The sequence below is a fragment of the Mustela erminea genome, chromosome 12 (genome assembly GCF_009829155.1).
Source record: "Mustela erminea isolate mMusErm1 chromosome 12, mMusErm1.Pri, whole genome shotgun sequence".
NCBI classification, from domain to species: domain Eukaryota; kingdom Metazoa; phylum Chordata; class Mammalia; order Carnivora; family Mustelidae; genus Mustela; species Mustela erminea.
This window is the reverse complement of record NC_045625.1, coordinates 3511439-3527394: the sequence shown is the minus strand read 5'-3', so window position 1 is coordinate 3527394 and position 15956 is coordinate 3511439. Positions and strand designations below refer to the sequence as shown.

Sequence of the window (15956 nt, the reverse complement as noted above, 5' to 3'; positions counted from 1 at the left end):
CTCATTTGCCTGATGCATGACTGTTACAGGGACATTTCCCTGCACAACCCTAAATCAGCTTTTGCATTTGCATATTCCAGGTTTACTCAGGAATGTTCAACTTAAGAATCACAGGTGGTTGTTCAGTAAATCAAGGGCTCCCAGAAGATTCGGTTTTATGATGCTTCCTGAAATTTACAGCTCCACTTTGCCAGCAGGTTCGAATTCAGATGACTCCAAGTTGATCCCAAAATTATAAATCAAAGTATCTCAGAAGAGTATTATTCTATTTTAGTACTTTTACAGCTTACTCTGTGTAAAGTGAAGTGCTATTTCTACGCTTTCCATAAAAAAAACTAGCAAGGATTTTAGTAGGCCTTCTTTCTGCAGTAAACGCATCAGTTTTACAAAAACATCAAACACTTGCCAGCCTAATTTAGACTAACATATTTACAAGCACAACACTGCCATCCCAAACGAGGCTAGAGTATACATGCACCTGCAGCTATGTACCTATACAGCTAAGGTATAGAAGCTGATGTACCCCTCTTCGAAATTACACACACACACACATACACATGCACAGGCACACTTGTGCACAAACTCTGGCCAACTGATTAACAGAATGACAGGCTGGCTTTGGTCAAATCACAGATAAATGAGAGTATAACAGATGAATGTGAGTGTAAATCATGACAGGAGCGCCGCCTTGGAACCCTCGGCAGAGCCCCAGACCCCGATTCCAGCCCTGGCTCAGATAAACGCAGGGGTGTGACCTTGGGCAAGTAACCCTCATCTCTCTGGGCCTCAGTTTCTTGACCCGGGAAATGGAGGTGTTAACAGTGGCCGCCTCTTCCCTTTGTCGCAAGCCCTAAAGGAGATGATGACTGCCGAGCGCTTCCCTAGCGAGTACTCCAGACTCGCGAGCTGTTGTTATTAGGGGACCGCGCCCCCTCCCAAGCAGTCCCACCCCCAAATCCAAAACACACGAAGCGACACTCTTCAACAGGAAACACAAAGAGCTTTAATTCTACCAGCTCTCCCGGACTGCGGGCTCTCCATCTCCAGTTCCTCAAATGAATGAATGAGCGTCTAGGAGCGGCTCTGCAAACAGCTGTCTCTCGAGGCTCCCCTCTGCCGACTTGAAGGTAACTGTCTTTCACCACCAATTAAACACCCACAAGCGCACCCGGAGGGAGGCCCCTAGTCCTGCCAGTTTCAGCGGGGACACCGAGTCCACGCGAGTCCCCGAGGCCCACAGGCAGCCTCCATTCATTCTCCTCCCCACCCCTGACCCCTCTCCTGAAGCCCCAGAACCAGCCGCCCTCCCCCCACCGGCCCTTCCCCTCCCGCCAAGGGTCCCTCCCCTGCCCCCCCCGCACCCCGCGAGAACCTGTCACCCCACAAAGTGAGGGGCTGGCGAAGGGGCCCACCTCACCCCTGCCCTCGGCACGGCGCCCCGGGGGTGCAGCCGTCCCCTCCGCCGCCGAGGAGGGGCGAAGTGCGGGCCCGGCCCGCCTCTCCTCCGCAGGGACTCGCCAGCTCTGCGGGGCCCCGCCAGAGGTAGCGCGTAATAAGAGGGAGGGGAAAGCTCTCCGAACACCCCTTCCCGGGGTTCCCTCTCCAGCAAGGGAGCCCCTTGCCCCAGCCCCTCGGGGCCTCCCAGACCGGGGTCATGGTGCCAGGGCTGCCCCGAGAAGCCCCCATGAAAAGAAGGGGGAGACACCCCCATACTCACCCACCGTCTCCTCCCCCTCAGCTGTTTACCTCACAGCTCCTCCAGCCTACAGGGCGCCGCCATCTTGGACGTACAGCACCTCCCCCCGTCGTGAAATGTCCACGGCCGCTGCAGCCTCCGCCACGAAAAAGAGTTCCCAGTTGGGTCTGGCCTGCCTCTCGACCCCAGCGACAGATGACCGCAGCCGGCAGCCCCGTTGGACGGAAGAGGCCTTCCTGTTCATTAGTGATAATGCGGGTCGGTCGAGAAAGGACCCAGGAGAGTTTGGAAGTCAGGGGGGCGGGGACGGGCGGAGGGATCCCGAAAGGAGGGCGCTGAGAGATCTTGTGACTCCGAAGGAGGCGAAAAGAAGGGCCGGCGCGGCGGGAGGAGCCACGCGAGGGAGCGAGGGGCGGGGCGGAGGTCACGTGCCAGGCCCGGCGGGAGGGGCCGTGCAAGAGGCGTAAACAAGGTGGCGGGGCTGGGTGTGGTTGGGGCGCCTGCTGCCGCCTTGTCCCGCGCCGTTCCTGCCCTTGCAGACCCGGGCGCCCCCCTGGGGTCTCTCTCTGCCCCGCCGCAGAGATGCGAGCCTGTTTCCCAAAGAGCCACTGGGGCCCGCGTGGGTGAAGGGTCAGCCTTGGAGCTTTGGAAGAGCGGCAGCTCGCCCAGGCAAGGAGGGAAAGCAGCACCGGGGCAGCTTCTTTCCTTTGCAGAATATTTGCGGGAGCCCGCCTTGCTAACACTGCAACGTGGTCACCACGGCTGTGGGAAACAACTACCCCGATCAGAGCAGACAGCTTTAAAATAAACAGCCTTAGCTCCGCTCCTTCTGCTTAGCTCTGTGAATCTAACAAGTCTGGAAGCCCTCAGCCTCAGTTTCTTCTTCTGTGAAATGGGCCGATAGCCTTCCTGAAGTGAGGATTCAAGTCCCACGCACAGGAAATGCTCAACAGGTGCTGTTCTGCGTCAGAGGCGGGCGCAGTCAGCGCTCTGACCCATACAAACAGTGACAGAGCAGAGGAGTCGAAGGGTGGGTTGTGAAAGGTTTTTTGAAGGAATGGGCATCTGCTGGAGTTTTCAAGGAAAAGTAGGTTTCTGTGACGTGGAAATGGGAGAGGTGGTTGGAAGGAAAAGGGCATTTCAGGCCAAAAGCACCAAGGAATCAAGAGCCTGGAGGCAGCAAATGCTGGGTGACTTAGGGGACTGGCAGGTTTTGTCATAGGAACAAGTTGGGTCACAATGCAAGTCAGCCTGTGATTTAAGGGGCCAGGTGCCAGACACCACAGTGGGTGCTGTCAGAATTCCAAGGGGCCTAGCGGGGTCCTGAGTAGGGCGGCTGCTAGCTGTATGGCGCCTTTGTGAGAATTAGAGACACCCCTTCTGGGCCCACAGGTCATGTGAGCAGAGCCCAGGATGTATTTCAGCTCCTACCCTCCCACTCCCAACCCTCCTGAAGGCCTTTATACAGTGCACAACCTTTATAGCCGTGCTGACTTACAGGGGAGATGGGCATTGAGCTGGGGATTCATCCAGTCTAACGTGGTGAAGAAGGCCTTGGGGACAAAGCCAAGAGTTCTTGATTCAAATTTGGATGTAGGTTTCTGCCACTGTAGCAACTAAGTTAGCATTAGTTTTCCTCGTCCACAGCATGGAGAATGATAATGACTGCCTAGTGGGGATTTGAGGCTGAATCAGTGAGACACGAAGACATAACTAGGGTAAAACCTGCTTCAATACATGTTACTTTTGTTCCTGTGTTAATTGTGCCCATGGCCGACATCCATCACTCCCAGGACCTGGTCCACCAAATGCTAGATTCTGTGTAGCCACAGAGCACAATCAGCTTGGGGTCCAGAGATGAAAAGGTTGGGGGAGATTGGGAAGGATTTGATTTCTCCCAGTTCCGCCAGTCCACAAACCATTTTATAGGAACGGACTCCTGCCTTTGTGTTCATACCAGGGCAGGGACCCAAGTGCATTTGGAGATTTCTGAGTCTGGTGATTAGAGTGTTCAGGTTAGGGGTGGAGTCGGGGGTGGGGGTGGGGGGCGGCGGGCAGGCACTTCTCCAGAGCTCCGACCCAGGAACCTCCCTCCCTACCCCCAGTTTTCCTTGGCTCTCTGACCTCATCCTGCTGGAATGTTCTCCGTGGAAGGGAGCAGTGATCCATGGAGCTCATCCACTGCTGGCCCTCAAGGGGGCCCTCACCACATTCTTACTGTTTATACAGTGTCTGGAAGAAGGATGGTCATTGTTCTCTCAATGTGGACCACCAGGGGTTTGAGAGAAGAGGGCAGAGAGAACAGGCAGAGGCAGTCCGGCCACCATCCCTTGCCACTCTCAGTTCGGGCTGCCTGGATATTTTCTCCTTCTCTGGGATTAAGTTTTGTCATTTGCTGAATAGGTGTTAATGAGACCACTACCTTCCAGGCGGCACCCTGGAGCCTCCCTGTGGCAGGAGCTCCCCCGCTGGGCTTTCTCCACCAGTCCTGGTTCGCCTGTCTCCATGTGACAAGAAACAAAGGAGCTGAGCCTGTGTTTGCAGGGGGTGCTGCCTCTATGCATGTGACAGACTGGAGTCCACTACACTTGCCTGGGCAGCGTCTCCCCCTCCCCTTCCTGGGGCCACCACAGCACCACCCTCAAGCCACAGGCACCTGGGCCCAGTCTAGCCAATCCCAGATCCCCATCCTCTAGCCAAAGTGGTTGACTGTTGGACATGTGACTTGAGCTGGACCAATCAGGGTGCTTCCCTGGGTCTCTATATGGATGCGAAAAGAGAGATTGTGTCTTTCCTGTGGGGTCACTAAACCAGGGTGAGGAAGCTGTGACCTTCCACTTCCCCGTGTCCTACATCAAGCCCTGAGAGAAGTCCAGCCAACAGATGGAGAAGACCTACATGACAACAGCGATAGAGATGGAAAAAGAAATCTGATTTGCTATCTCCTGAGTTTTCAGAGTCCCCAGAGGCTGGATTTGCGCTGGCCTCCAAGTGCCATGAGGCAACAGCTATTTTGGCCGACGCTGGTTTTGGGTATAGGTTTCTCTCTTCTGCAAACAGAAGGCCTCCCAGGTGCAATGAGATCTGACGGCCTTTGAAAGGACACCACCAGTACAAAATACTTCTCCCTCATCCGCTGGCGTGGTCCTCTTGCGGGCTTTCAGCCCCTCGCTGTCTAGCCCTGTGTCCGAAAGACGAAGACAATAAATGTCTACACTACACTATATGACTCCATAGCTATGTATGTATGTACTTTCAACTTATGTAAATGGTTTATGTCTCAGATGGCAATCTGTCTCTTACTTTTCTGCCCCACTCACCATTGTTTTGAATCTCATTGCTTTGTGTTCATGTAGCCAGAAGCTTTAAACTGCTGACATTTATTCAGTGACGCAGATCTAACCTGATCTACTCTCCACTCTCCCAGGGAATGACAGCCACAGTCCCACCAGAAACAACGCTGTGAGAAACATCACTGTCCTTGTTCCCTTATGGATAGGGCTGAGAATTTTGGGGGGATGCATATTCTAGGAGTAGAACTGGTGGACTGACTTTTTGTTGTTGTTGTTGTTTTTAGAGAAATTGTTTTAGCTTTATTGCGATATAATTGGTATACAAGGAATTGCACACATGTAATTGTCTGTATCCGGATGCTTGTGGACATATGCATACAGCCGTGATACCATTGCTACAACCAAGGTACTAAACATATCCATCACCTCCAAAAATTTTGCACCGACTTAAAACCAAATTGTGCCCCAGAAAGACTGCCCCAGTCTACACCCACTAGAAGTCCGTGGCAGTGCTCACTTCCCTGCCAACACTTGGCATTGACTAGCTCTTTCCTTTTTTCAGCATAATAGGGCTACAGTGACATGTTCTTGTTTTAATTTACCTTTCTCTATTAGTGAGATAGAGCATTTCTTCACATTCTTGTTAAGCTTGTGGGTTTCTTCCTCTATAAATTGCTGATTCTTATCTTTTGACCATTGTCGCAGCAGAGTTGATAGAGTTACTGTCATTCCCGTGTTGATCTGTGGGAGCACTTCCCCTGTTCTAGCAACGTGCCCTTTGTCGGCTACAGATACTCCCCGTGTCTCCCCCAGTCTGTTATCATCCTAATGACTGTATTATACTTTGTTGGAAAGGAGACATTAATCCTGATGTTATCAAATTCATCTCCTTTTTTTTTTTTTTTTTTGAGACTTATTCTTTGGGTTTTTGAGGTTTTGTTTAAGAATGCCCTTTCCAACCCCTGTCTTGGTCAGGAAGGAAAACCGGCCGCCGGTGTGCAGCACAAAAACCAAGTTGTTCAGTGAGGTCAGAGGGGCCCAGAAGAGTGGGGATCCTGGGTCTACAGCCCAGCTCTATGGCCTGGAGGAGTCGCTGAACGAGTTCAGTTTCTCCAGCCAGAGATGGGGATGATGCCCATGCCTTAACCACCTGCTTCAGAGGGTTGCTGGGACAGTGCAGCATGAGACCCAGAGCACCTGCCACAGTGTGGGCGTCGATAAACATTGTTTTTGCTCTTACCTGCTGTATGAGTGTCCTCAGCTGCCCTACCAAATTGCCGCGAGCGGGGTGGCTGAGAACAGTGGAAATGTATTCTCTCACTGGCCTGGAAGCCAGAGTCTGAAGTCACGGTGTGGGCAGGGTTGGCTCCTTCTGGAGGCTCTGATGGAAACTGCATTTCATGCCTCTCTCCAGCCTTGGGATGGTGCCGCAGACTTTGACGTTGTAGCAGGGTCACTCACTTCCCTCCTTCGGTCATCACGTGACCTTCTCCCTGGGTGTCTCCACACGGCCCTGTTCTCGGTGTGTGTCTGCTTCTCTTCATATAAAGACACCCGTCATTGGATTTGGGGCCCACATTAAGTTAGCCAGCATGATTTCATCCGAACTGCACTGCCTCTGTAAAGACCCTCTTTCCAAATAAGGCCACATTCTGAGGTTCCAGCTAGACATGAATTTGGTGGGGGGGGGGGGGACACTATTCAATCCCCCGTGCCTGCTTTTAAGGAGCACAGAATCCAGTGTTGAGATGGGAAAGGGACCGACGGTACCGCGACTCAGAGCCAGGTCCAGCCCAAGACCAACCTGCAAAGTGCCGCAGACAGACAAAGAGGTCGTACTCAGAGTCAGGGTGATGAAGGCCGCTTACTTGGTGGGGGTGGGTTACGAACTTTTCTTGTGGTTGGATCAGGAATTTGCTGAATGGTGATGGGGCAGAGGGACTAAAGGAGGAACACCCAGTTTGAGCAAAGGCATTCCAGCAAGACCGGCTGTATGCTTGATAAACGGTCAGGTTTAAGATATGCGTGAGACGGTAGATAAAGAAGCCAGCAGATGGAGGGCCTCGAGCTGAATAAGAAGCCTAATTATACCTGGAGGCGGTGAAGAGCCCCTGAAGGTTTGAGAGTCACCTGTTGGATATTGTTGAATGTTTCATCCTGACTTTGGAGCTTGCTCATTTGACCGAAATGCTGGGCTGGCTGTCTCCTTGGGCAAATCCCCATCACACCTCTACTTGCCGCTTGAAATGCAGTGTGCAAGGCCACATTCCAGAATGTTCCATGTTAATCTCACGGCCACCATTGAGACACCCCCCCCCGTCCTGCACCCCACAAAGCACGGACATTCACGATTAGAGGTTCTGTGTTAGTTGTGCCTCCTCTGAAGAATATGCAGTGATCATTCAGAAAGTGATACGTGTAGATCCCTACCTCACACCCTATGCCAGAATCAACTCTTAAGGGACCGAAGCTCTCAGTGTCAAAAGTGAAATAATACAAGTGTTGGAAGAAAACAACATGAGTGAATTTTTTGTATTCAGGGGTGAAGGGGAGGGGAAAAAAAAACCCTTTATAAAAAGGAAAAAAGTCGGGGCACATGAGTGGCTCAGTGGGTTAAGCTGCTGCCTTCAGCTTAGGTCATGATCTCAGGGTCCTGGGATCAAGCCCCGCATCTGGCTCTCTGCTCAGTGGGGAGCCTGCTTCCTCCTCTCTCTTTGCCTGCCTCTCTGCCTGCTTGTTATCTCTCTGTGTCAAATAAATAAATAAAATCTAAAAAAAAAAAAAAAGCCAAAAAGTCAGAAGCAACAAAAGAAAAGGCCAACAAATTAGAAAGCCTCCCCCAAACAAAACGAAACATCTTTCGCATGGCAGTAAGAAAATAAGCAAAGTCAGAAAATAAATAAGCTGACTGAAAATATTTGCAACTTATAGCATGAGCCTCCTAATAGGTACAGAGAACTTTTAAGAATCTCTTAAGAAAACACAATTATTTCATAGCAAAAAAAGAGGGGGCAAAACACACGAACAGAAAGTTCACAGAAAAAGAAATGTAATTGAGTTCAGACTTCTGGCCTCTAGAACGAGAGGGGACATAAGTTTCCATTGTTTGAAGCTACCCAGTTGGGGTCATTTGTTACAGCAGCTCTCAGAAACTGAAACACTGACCGCAAATAGGAATTTCTGTAATTTAATAATACGTTTTTATTTAATAATAAATAAAAACCAGTGATTCAATAGCAATAATCCAACATAAGGGGACAAAAGAAGAGAGAAGAGGAAAAAGATCTAATTATGCCAACCCCTTACGATGAAAATCAGCAGTGAACGAGAAAAGTTCATCATTTACATTCTCATTGTTGGAAGAACCCGTGGTTCATTCACACATTAGGAAGGAAAGCTCTTCTGTAAAGAAGAGGAAAAAAAAAAAAGCCAGGTAACAAGCCCAGGAGGAATGGTAGGATTCGTAGAATCACCATTTGCAGCTTCCAGGGAAGGGGCTGACTCAGGCAAGGACCAGCAATGGGTGCCAAGGCCATCAGGGGGAGGAAGAGGATGGTTTTAAGGACGGTCCTACCTCATAGATTGCCTCTCAGCTCACCCTTATAATGGAGAGACCCGGCTGTCAGACTTAAACCAGCTGACCAAGCTGCACATCATTGTGGCAGGGCGGTGGCGGGGAGGCAACCTGACATGAGGGTCGTCCAATACCACACGGCCCATAGCATCACAGGGGAAGTAGCCATCCTAAAACGTCCCACCAGAGTCTACTCAAGCCTTGGCCCCAACTTTCGGTTGGTATGCGGGGAGGTACAGGTTAAACGGCACCATGAGGAATCAGACAAACCCACAACGTGGGACCGTCCGCCAGACTGGTCTGGGCTCTTATAAGGGAAAAAGAAAACCCCAAAAGCAACAACAGAAATCAACATCGAAAGAAAGGGGTGGTGGGCACTGTTGTGTCACAAAGGAGAGTAAAGGAACAAGCAAACATAGCGCTCGGAATGGGACAGGATCCTGATTCTGAAAGGATTCTAAAAGAAAATTGGGGGAAACTGCGAAAATGTGAATATGGACAGAATATTTGATGGGATTGGGGGATATCTGATAATTTAGTAACTGTAGTAGTTAAGTGATGTTGCAAGAAATATCTGTGTTTCAGAGATACATGCTCGAGCGTCTGTGGGCGAAGCGTCATGACGTGTGCAGTACACCTTCAGAATATTTTATCAGAACAAAACGTATTTGGACAAACACACATATGCATCTAGAGAGATAAACCACACTGGGCAAATATAACCACTCTCGAAGAACAGTGCTGGGTATATACGTGTCCATTAGACACATTTCATTTGCTTTCCTGTTGGAAATTTTTCAACATAAAAACTTGAAAAAATCTTCGAAGATCGAAAAGTAATTGGAAAAGGCAGTGAAGGAAAATTCTGATCCCAAGATGGTGAAGTCCCCCAGACTCCCTGCACCTTCTCTTTCCCCGTCTGTGGAAGTGGGGGCTTGGGTGGGATGGATGGGCTGTAAAATGTGGCAAAACGCACATAATGCAGCATTTACGGTCTTAACCCCTTTTAAGTGGCCAGTTCAGCGGCGTGAGGCGTATTTGCAACGCTGGGCGGCCGTCAGCCCCATCCCTCTTCAGACTCTGTCATCTGGCAAAACTGAAACTCTGTCCCCAGTGAACATTAACTCTTTGTTTCCCCTTCCCCAGGCCCTGGCACCCTCCTGCTTTCTGTCTCTGTGATCCTGACTTCTGTAGGTCCCTTAGATACACGGTATCCAACAGGACGTGTCCTTCTGTGTCTGGCCGGTTTCGCTCGGCGTGGTCGTGTCTCCCAGGCTCTCCCATGTTGTCTTGTGCGTTGGGATCTCGTTCCTTTGAAGGCTGAACAATATTCCACTGTATGGGTAGACCACGTCTATTTTTTTAAAGATTTATTTATTTACTTGCCCTTTGCAACGATGTGGCGGGAGCTAGAGGGTACTATGCCGAGCGAAATCAGTCAATCAGAGAAAGACAATTATGGTTTCACTCACGTGTGGAATTTAAGAAACAAGACAGAGAAGCGTAAGGGAGGGAGGGAAAAATAAAACAAGCCGAAATCAGAGAGGCAGACAAACCATAAGAGACTCTTAATCATAGGAAGCAACCGAGGCTTGCTGGAGGGGGCGGGAGGATGGGGTAACCGGGTGATGGACACTACGGAGGGCACATGATGTGACGAGCACTGGCTGTGATATGCATCTGATGAGCCCCTGAACTCCATTTCTGAGACTAATAATACGTTATATGTTAATTAACTGAATTTAAATAGAAATACATTAAGTTTTTTAAAAAGAAAAAAAGATTTATTTATTTATTGTAGAGAGGTGGGGGGGCCAGAGGGAGAGGGAGAAGACCTGAGACAGACCCCCTGTTGAGCAGGCCCGATGGGCTCGATCCCAGGACTCTGAGCTCATGACCTGGGCTGAAAGCAGAGGCTTCACCGACTGGGCCACCCCAGACTGGTTATTGCTGTACTCGTCAGTAGACACATGGGTCGCTTCCCCGACTGGATTGCTGTGAACACTTCGGCTGTGAACGTTGAGTACAAACAGCTCTTTGAGTCCCTCCTTCGGATGCTTTCAGGTGTACGCCCAGCAGTGGAGCGGCCGCATCCGGGCAGGAAGAACGCTTTCCCGCTTTCCCAAGGAGGCCTGTGCGTCCTCTTAAATCTGCAAACCGGTGAACGTGCAGAAGTGCATGGCCGTCCCTCCGTTCAAGGACGTACTGTCCGAGTCACGAGGGCACGCGGTTGCCCCCCTCAGCCTGGCATCTAGATCACTTTCTTAGGCGGAGACAAAGGTAGCTGGCACGTCCATGGAGGTAGCCGGCATATGCAAAACAGATATAAACAGAGCAAAAGCCCCAGGAGCCTGTCTCCTGCGGATTCTGTAAGGTGTAGCCTGCCTGCTGGATGGTTCCAGAGCGGATGAGCGAAGGATCGCCCTCACAGCTGCGTGGACTTGGTCACGGTGCCCAGCACTGCTGGGGGTGGGTTCTCTGTTTCCCATCATCTGCCCAGTAATTCCAAGTGATGAAATGCTCCCGCAGACGCCAAGGGCAGGCTTGTGAATCCCCTCCACCCTCTCTGGCCCAGGTTGATGGTCCCAAAGCTCTCGTCCTGTCTGCAGCCTCTGGGTGAGTGTCCTGCGAGCATCCAGGGGACACAGACCAGGAAGTCCTCAGGAGTGGACAGGGCAGTAACCAAATGTCAGGTGTTTCATTAATAATCAACCACCATGTAAATTAGCACTGCCCACCTGGTAGCAATCAGGCTGACCCTGCCCTGTTTCTGCTCCTGGCTGTGTCCCTGAAGAGAGAATCAAAGAATCCCATCACCGGTTAACAAATATTTCTGCTGAGAAATGATCAGTCACAGCTCTAGAGGGTTTAAATATGGTTTTGCCTGTATCCACTCATTTGCTACCTACAACAACTCCAAGGAAGCATTATCCTTAGCCCCATTTCACAGATGTAAAGTCTGAGGCTCACGGGAGGCTAGTAGTGCCTGTTCAAGGTCCTGCAGCTGGTGGGTGTCAAGACCTGGCTGCAATCCTAGGTCTGGAGGCCAGTACGATGCTTCCATTTCACTCCAGTGACTGGAGAGTTGGACATCCTCTCTGGAGTTACGTTTTAGAAGACACAAGTAACACACTTAGCTTGGAGGTGATAAAACAATGATCCCCACTTTCAAGGGCTTTCAAGAAGGTTGAGGGAGCCAGGGTCCCAGTCCTGGCTTTGCTTTTTAGAGTTCTTTTTTTTTTTTTTTTAAGATTTTAGTTATTTATTTATTTGACAGAGATCACAAGTAGGCAGAGAGGCGTGTGTGTGTGTGTGTGTGTGTGTGTGTGCAGGCTCCCTGCTGAGCAGAGAGGATCATGACCTGAGCCAAGGACAGAGGCTTAACCCACTGAGCCACCCAGGCGCCCACTTCTTAGGGTTCTTGAGGCCTCAATTTCCCCTTCTGAAAACTCGGGGGCTGAATGGGGGTATCTGTGGTTCCCCCCCCCCCCCGCCCCGCCTCTCCAGTCCTCAGTGTAGGGTTTCACATTTGCTCGAGGGAAATCGCTGGAAAGTCTCTGAGGAGGTTCCCAGGGAGAAGTCACGGGGTGGCTGGAGCAGGTCGGCTTCTCGGTCCTCGGCTATTTCCTGAACCTGGGAACGGGGTCCCCACGTGCCCTGTTGGACACCCCTGCCGGGTCTGCTGGGAGGCACCGGACAGGAACCAGGTCCCGGGGCTGCTCGCCCACACCCCTGCCTGAGCAGAGCACCCCTCCCTCCGTGCTCGCCTGAGGCTGACCCCCGGCTCTGCGAACTGAGTGCAGGGCAGACTCCAGCCGCGCGGTCCTCCCACCGCGGTGTCCGGTCCCCACCACGGATTCATGGACGCAGGGCGGGGGCGCGCACGGATCCAGGGAGGCCCTGCCCGACCGCGCGGGGCTCAGCAGCAAAGGGCCCGCAGGGATTTGTTCCAACTGGAAAGCACCGCAGGCGCAGACACGCTTGTGGAGAGGGGAGGGGTCTGGGGCCGGGGGTTGGGGGGCGGAGCAGAGGAACTAAAAGAATACACATCACGGGGAAATGAACACTCTTACCGTTTTCTTCATTCTCCGACCATATATCACTCTTGGGATTTAAGCAGTACTTAGGTGGACGGACGGACGGACGGACGGACCCACGGGTCTCCAGGCTGGGTTTCGTCTGGAGAAAAGGGGGAACGAGCGCCACCGTGCGGCGCTCTGGTTAATTGGAAGCGCGGGGGCGCCCGGGGGGTGGGGTTGCCGGCCCGCAGGGCACTGCCATACGCTGCGTTTGCCAGCGGGACTCCGCCACCTCGGGTGCCTGCGGCTCCTGGCAGGGAGCCTGGGCTGGGGAAGAGCTCCACCGTCCCCTGAATTCTCTGCAGGGCAGAGAACGGGAGATTTTCTGGTAGAGGAGGATGGCCCCGGGGCGCAGGGGCGAGCTGGGCGCCCCCAACCCCAGGGTAAGGACCATCTGGTCCATCCTGGAGGGTTCCGGGGTGGGTCGGCTCAGCTCGTGTTCGTTGCATTCTGCGTTCTGTGGCCATTCTGAGCCAAGACTGGAGAAGTGCCCAAGGTTAAACAGCTCATGCCCGCGGGTGCCGGGCCCAGAGCCTGGCTCCGGCTGCTGCGCACCCAGCACAGCACGGTCACCCGCCTCCGCTCCCTCATCGCTTCCTCAGACCTTCCCCAGGCCTGCACTTGCCTGGGGTATCAGCACAAGGGGTAGGGGGCTCTGCACACTGCCGGGCCTAGCAACGGCTCTCGCCGCATGCCCATCACCGAGGTCAGCCTGTGCCGCAAGAGGACTCCGTAGCACTCCTGCCCCTAGGTGGTTGCCGATCCCATCAGCAAGCCGCCGAGTGCCCACCGACAAGGAATCCAAGGGCTGCCGGGGTGGCCCCTGGGATTGCGGGCATCTAGGAAGGCTTCCTGAAGGAGGTGAGAGCAGAACTGGGCTGCAAAGGAGATCGCAGGGAAGAACATTCCGGACATGGGGAACAGGAAGGGCAGAGGCAGGGGCTGGGATTTGGCCTCTAGCTAGAAAGAAGGCAGCATGTTCAGGCGACAATTAGATGCTTGGAAGGTGGAAGCCGCGGCCCAAACACCTTGCTGGCCTTACTCAGTGTGGTGGCACCCGCTCCTCCCTCCCCAAACTCAACCTGCCTCCTCGAGGTTTGGGCCAGAGGGGGGCCAGTCCTGGCCAATGAGAGACCCATATCCCTCCCACCGGCCACAGTGATTGGGGCAGGGATGATGCTGTGTGACTGGGCTGGGCCAATCGGAGTCATTCTGGGGCCTCCTGCCCCAACTACAGAGAACCCGGCTAGTTTTCCACTGGTGTTTCTCAGCTGGTAGGACTACAGCTGGCAGTGCTGGTGATCTCAGGCCCAGAGAAGAAGGGAAAGCTGCGAGATGGAGAGAGAGAGATGCACGCACGGATTCGGTCATTCGTTCGTCCATTCACTCTGTAAAAACATCACTGGTGTCGACCATACACTGTTGTCAGCCTTGGAGACTCACTGGGCTGTGAGCCAGGGCAAACGCCACCCCTGATCTTGGACTGCTTATATTCTGTGTGGGCGGTCAGGCCAAATGAGAGATCAGTAAAAAGGTAATAAATCAGCAGGACATCTTCAGATAATTATGGCTGCTGCAAAGAACAAAGGGTAGGCTGACGGGGCCGAAGCCGGCTGGGGTGGGAAGGTCCTGCTTTAGTTAATGGCCAAGGAAATCTCTCTGCTGAGGTGACATTTCAGCTGAGATCTGAATGAGTCAGCCATGAGGAGATCTGAAAGTTAGGCCATCCTAGCAAAGGGGACAACAAATGCAAATGTCCTGAGTGGGAACGAATGAGATCCAGATCCAGACAATACCATCTGAGCATCTGGATCCAACCATGCCTGAAGCTGAAACTTTTCAGTGACATGAACTAATTGCTTTGCTGTTGTTATTAAACTAGCATCAGAGAAACTGCTGTTATTTGAAAGAGGTCTGACGCTGTGAGAAACACTGAATGCGGCTCTCTGAAGCTGGATTTTGTGTCCTGTTAGGTAAAGGGAAATCACTGAAAGTTTTTAAATCAAGGAGGAATCTTCATGATCATGCTCCTTCTTTCCTTTTAGGTTCATCTCTCCCTCCCCTTCCTCTACCCTCTACAGCCCACCGGTACATGAATGTGGTGCTGTCAGTTCCCCAAAGGTCCTGCCTCCAGCTCTTTGCACATGCTGTCCTTTTTAGACACTTTCCCCTACTTTTTGTCTCCCAATCAAGTCGGCCTGGCATCAACCTAGATGTCGCTTCCATTGGCTTCATTAACTCTCATGACTCTCCACGTCTGTGCTCATTTCCCTGTGTTCCATGATCACATCACAGCGCTTATCAGCCTAGTTTGTAAATTCCAGGGCACTGTGTCTCACCCGCTGGACCGGGAAGGCGCTCACGATAGCTCCCATCTGGTTCTTGTTGGAAACCCCAGCATCTGGTACCCAACAGGCACTCGATAAACATGTATGATCTAAGAGAGTTATAGACTGAATGTTTTTATCCCCCAAATTCATGTTGAAGGCCCTAACCCCCAGTGTGATGGTATTTGGCGGTGAGGACTCTGGGGGGTAATTAGGTTAGATGAGGTCCTGAGGGTGGGCCCCCGTGATGGAATTAGTGTCCTTACAGGAAAAGGAAAAGAAGCCAGAGTTTAAGTTCTCTCCCACTCTCTCCCACTCTCTCTCTCTCTCTCTCCCTCTGTCCCTCGCTCCTCTCTCCCAAGTGAGGACTCAGCAGGAGGTGGCCTGCTGAAAATCAGGAAGCTTGGGCGCCTGGGTGGCTCAGTGGATTAAGCCACTGCCTTCGGCTCAGGTCATGATCTCAGGGTCCTGGGATCGAGTCCCGCATCGGGCTCTCTGCTCGGCAGGGAGCCTGCTTCCCTCTCTCTCTCTCTCTGCCTGCCTCTCCATCTACTTGTGATTTCTTTCTGTCAAATAAATAAAAATAAAATCTTTAAAAAAAAAAAAAAAAAAAAAAAAAAAAAAAAAAAAAATCAGGAAGCTTGTCCTCACCAGAAGCAGAGTCTGCGGCACCTTGTTCTTGGACTTCCTGGTCTCTGCAAGAAATAAATGTTGTTGAAGTCACCTGGTCTGTGCTATTTGGTTATGGCAGCTTGAGATGACGAACACAGGGAGGAAAGGAGGAGGCAGAGGGAAGAAGGAGGAGTCCGGAACAGGCCAGGTACCAGCAGGAACTGGATTACATGGATTACATGATTGAATGAATTACATGGATTACATGATCGAATGAATGGCACCAGAATGCTACAGTGATTTAGCCCTAGGGAGAAACTAATGGAGGCACTTCATCTGCAGGGCTGCCTGCTAAGGGCAGTGGTGTGGGAGGGG

The 15956-nt window shown here is 52.0% G+C and overlaps 1 protein-coding gene and 1 long non-coding RNA gene across 6 annotated transcripts in view; both read right to left on the bottom strand.

Annotated features, from left to right (window-relative positions):
* The window catches only part of TSC1 (TSC complex subunit 1), a 43879-nt gene extending 42027 nt beyond the window's left edge, over positions 1-1852 (bottom strand). For 2 of the 5 annotated variants that reach the window (XM_032306762.1, XM_032306766.1), the window contains exon 1: positions 1718-1813. The gene's annotated coding sequence lies outside the window, so the exon portion shown is untranslated. Of the gene's footprint in view, positions 1-1417; positions 1508-1717 lie in introns of those variants that run through there. The other 3 variants (XM_032306763.1, XM_032306764.1, XM_032306765.1) reach the window with 3 other exon arrangements.
* An 8509-nt stretch (positions 1853-10361) lies between these two features.
* On the bottom strand, positions 10362-15369 carry LOC116570122. Its single transcript, XR_004277290.1, has 3 exons — positions 12637-15369; positions 11469-11661; positions 10362-11351 (listed from the first exon to the last, which is right to left on the bottom strand). It is a non-coding gene; the product is annotated as an uncharacterized LOC116570122 (long non-coding RNA).
* Positions 15370-15956: the final 587 nt, after the last annotated feature.